At 41.1% G+C, this 4570-nt stretch overlaps 1 pseudogene; it reads left to right on the forward strand.

Annotated features, from left to right (window-relative positions):
* The first annotated feature begins 2938 nt into the window (after nt 1–2938).
* LOC126442635 (5S ribosomal RNA) lies at nt 2939–3056 on the forward strand (annotated as a pseudogene).
* Nucleotides 3057–4570: the final 1514 nt, after the last annotated feature.

Consider the following 4570-nt stretch of genomic DNA (forward strand, 5'->3'; position numbering starts at 1 on the left):
GTCAACTAAACGTAGTGTGTTTTGAACACTCACAACTGTACTATTACCAAAAGTTACTCACATGTACAACGAAGCTGAGAAAACAACCACTAATCATACTCATACTATCTCTAAGAATAAGGTAATCAAAGATGAGTCAGTTAAGTGCTTAAAATACAAATGTGTCAGGAATGTACCGAGCATTGGTTCAGTGTTCCGGCCCAGAAATAATAAATTCAGATTAAATAGGATTTATGATTATATGCCTTGAGCATAAAATTTTCTCTAGTACGTGACTAACGGCGTTTTGAGAGATTTGTTTACCGATTTTATGACAATTAAGTAACCGCGAGAGCAATACTGAAAAAGTTCTGTTAACTTCGTTCCAGTAACATATTGGAAGAGAAAATGTATATATCCCCATTTCATTGTGACCCACCCTTAGATATTAAGTGAACAGAGTCTGAGGCACTCTTTTTGTTTGTTCTACAGGACAAACCAGATAATGGCAGCCTGGTAGCTGCGTGAAAGCGTGGAGTGACTTGGACACAACTCACAGTGACCCCTCCCCTTTCCCCCATGTAATTTAGAGAGAACGTGAAGGACGCACACCATAGCAACTTCCCCTCCTCTACCCTTGTGAATGGAAGTGTAGGACGCCAGCCAAAGCGGCTACAACCACGTGTGTAAAAATTATTGGTGAACTTTTCTTTCAGGTTTAGAAAAGACTGCTAAGAGATAATCATCTGTTTATGTGTCATGTTATTTTCTTTGAATTTGTGTATGTAAAAATGTATTTCATGTATTTAATGGATTTAAGATTTTCATAATTTTTCAATTTGTATGTCTTTGTCTAAGGCAATATGTATGCCAAAATATTTCATTGACTTTGCTTAAAATTTTGAGTAATGACATTGTTTAAAAGGCAGTGAACATGCCCACAATTTAAATAATTAATGTAGGTAATCACTTTTCTTTAATGTTTCTACAGGTTTATATTTCAATTTTGATTGTCATAGGGAGTTAAACTGTACTCTTGCTTCCCTTTTTGTAATTAATTTTTTTTTTCATTCATTAACATTCATAAACAAAAAATTTAAGTAGAGGGTGATGCAGGGAAGCAGCCTACTCACGCTGTTGTAAATTCACATCAGTTTCCATTGTGTGCCAGCCAGTCTGCTGTAACTAGCTCTGACGTCATAAATGTTGCGCAATACCTTAAAAATCAAGCAAATGACCTAAAACTTTTCTAGCATGTCAGGAATAATACTAAATTAATGTGTGTTAAATATCAGTTCGATAAGTTCAGCCATTTTCGACATTTGGGCGTTTTTCTGGAGAAATCATTGGCGCAACAGAAAAGAGCTAGAGACTTCAAAATTTATATTTAGATTCATCTTTCATAATGATTTAATAAAAATAGTACTTTGGATTTCACAAATTAAGATTTTAGTGGAAATTCATGATTTTCTGGTTTTCATCTCAAAACTGAAGGAAGCAAGATAGATTAAGTAGGCTAGTAAATAAGGATAGGATGTTTAGATTTAAATAGGTTGGAGGTCCGCTATGACTATGAAGATGTGTAAAGTTTCTTTTGAATACCTATAAAATTATAGCGATAGCGGATCTCAAGAGGGCCAGTTCAGAGCTCATCTACTGCGTGCAGTGTAATTTAATTAATTCTCTCGCCCAAAATATTTAACTTAGCCACGTCAAAATTTTATTATCAATACTTACCTGCGTGCTGAATGCACGTTTAAATTAAGAGCTTCATCGGCCATCAGCAAAAGAAGCTATAAATTATTATGTAACTTGAAGTGGTGCGTTACTAGCCCAGCGGCTAGTCGAGAGAGCCGAAAAGATCAGGCGTTCCCTTCGCCGTCCGCACCGCGGCTTTATATATAAGGACGCTGCGCGAGGAAGGAAGGCCCCAGTTCTCTCCAGACGCTGAATGACACGCCATCTGTGTCGGGAGCCGCGTCGCATCAGTGTCACTGCTACAAACAGCCTCGGGTGCCGTATTAAGTTACTAGAGATACGCGGAACCATGAAAACATTTTATGTGAAGTGTTAATTCTGGAATGATTTTCATTATCTAGCTTCAGTTTGCGTATTGTCGTATTTTCACGTGCCGTCGCGGGACAGACATTCTACCAAATATTTAGCGTGGCGTTTGATGAAATACTTTCATCAAATTATGGCGAGCATTCTTTGTGACATTTAATTCGGACTTTATAGTTGCATCAGCGCATTAGACTCTGAACTGCTCTGTTAGTTAGGTTGTAGGGATACTTGTGTTTTTTTTTATCAGTGAATTTCAGAATATACTCAACTATTTTGGAAAACCGTTTTTGATTAGAAATCCCGGACAATCTCCTAATTCCTCAGAGCTATAAGCTGCAGCTATAATGGTATCTCAATTGAAGTGGGCACTAGGATCTCTAATTACTGGCTCCATGTTTTATTAAATCACTTTGTGGGTGCCAAGAAGTAAATAGAGAGCCAGTATTGAGAATGGCGAAAGACAACATTAACAACATTCTAAAAGCCAGAAACTGAATCTACATGCAAGCGTTTATCCAGCAATCAGATTAGATTATTTATCACAAACTGCATCCGCCGCCCCACATATGGTGCATCGGCCGGGAAATATTACAACATTCAAAGAAGGATACAACAGTAAATGTTTTACAAAACTTATCTGCCGCCCCACATTATTACTGTCTCAGTATATTTATGCGCGTACGAAGTGGGAATCGCAGTAAACATCGGTGGAAATTCTTTCGGGCGCTACACGTTTTGTCCTGATACTGCGCTGCCTTGGCATCTACACTACCCCCAGTTCTAGGGACGAAACGTCTTCGTGACTGTCATCAATATGTCTGGCGACCCCGAGAACTATGAATTTGATACAAGTATCGGTCGTTATCGAATGTTTCACATATTGTGGCTTCTTACCAGCAACGGCCTTGCCACAGTGGATACACCGGTTCCCGTGAGATCACCGATGTTAAGCGCTGTCGGGCGTGGTCGGCACTTGGATGGGTGACCAGCCAGGCCGCCATGCGCTGTTGCCATTTTTCGGGGTGCACTCAGCCTCGTGATGCCAACTGAGGAGCTACTCGACCGAATAGTAGCGGATTCGGTCAAGAATACCACCTTAGCGACCGGGAGAGCGGTGTGCTGACCCCACGCTCCTTTATCCGCATCCTCCTCTGAGGATGACACGGCGGTCGGATGGGCCCGGTATGCCACTCGTCGCCTGAAGACGGAGTGAGTGAGTGGCTTCTTACCTGCCCCCAACCCCCACCTCCCCACTGCCACTCCTAGGGGTGTCTGGGGTACAGAACTCATGTAGCGTTATTATACAAATAACGAGTCATGTACAAAAATTTGACATAAATTGCTGCATTCGTTTGTGACTTAAGTTTTCATGTGAACCCCTTTCCACCCGCACCCCTATGATATCGCTGGCGTCCGCCCAATAACTCGTGAGACTTTCATCGCTATCGCGTGAACGGTATAGAAGACGGACAAACTTTTATATAGTAGATACAATTTCGCAATTAGTACTCCCTCTTCATGTCTCGAATTTATTCAGTGTCCGCATTCCTTTACACAGCTGCCGGTTGAACATATTCACAACTGCATTTATTATACATTATCTACTTTTTCGCCGGCCGCGGTGGCCAAGCGGTTATAGGCGCTTCAGTCCGGAACCGCGCGACTGCTACGGTCGCAGGTTCGAATCCTGCCTCGGGCATGGATGTGTGTGACGTCCTTAGGTTATTTAGGTTTAAGTATTTCTAAGTTCTAGGGGACTGATGACCACATATGTTAAGTCCCATAGTGCTCAGAGCCATTTGGACCATTTTTTTATCTACTTTTTCCGTATAACAATTCCCTCTCTTTGCTCAATGCTTCCTTCGCTACAGCAGTTCGAGTGTCCACCAATACATAAGAATGAAAATTGAGTATTTTAAACATAGCTGCGCAACAGCAACGGTTCCACGTAATAGGATTAAAAACAGCCGACCAGTTGCAAAGTAATCTTTACCTAGGTTTCGATAGATTTAAATCTATCTTCTTCAGAAGGCGGCCTTCTGAAGTAGACAGATTTAAATCTATCGAAACCTAGGTAAAGGTTACTTTATCCTTTGCAACTCGTCGGCTGTTTTTAATCCTAAAGAAAATTGAATTTATCCGCCGAATTGTAGACCCACACCGTTAGTGTGTAGTATTTTTGAACGTATACTGAAGCTAAACGTTCTGAAATACATAGACGAAAACAACCTATTGACACATAATGAGTGCGGATTCTGAAAATATCGTTCATTTGAAATACAAATAGCTCTTAATTTGCACGAAGTAAAGAGCGCTTTTGCCACACAGGGCATCTTAAATTGATTGCACGTGTCTAGAGTGTAAGAAAGTTTTTGACACCCAACCTCACAAGAGCCTTCTAATCGTACTGCGCCCCTATGGAGTATCGTCTCAGTTGTGCGACTGGATTCGCAGCTTCCTGTTGGAGAGGTGACAGTTGGCAGTGATAGACGGAAGGTGGCCCAGCAAGACACAAGCCATACCTGCT

Source organism: Schistocerca serialis, unplaced genomic scaffold, assembly GCF_023864345.2.
Source record: "Schistocerca serialis cubense isolate TAMUIC-IGC-003099 unplaced genomic scaffold, iqSchSeri2.2 HiC_scaffold_1393, whole genome shotgun sequence".
In the NCBI taxonomy this organism is placed as follows: Eukaryota; Metazoa; Arthropoda; class Insecta; order Orthoptera; family Acrididae; genus Schistocerca; species Schistocerca serialis.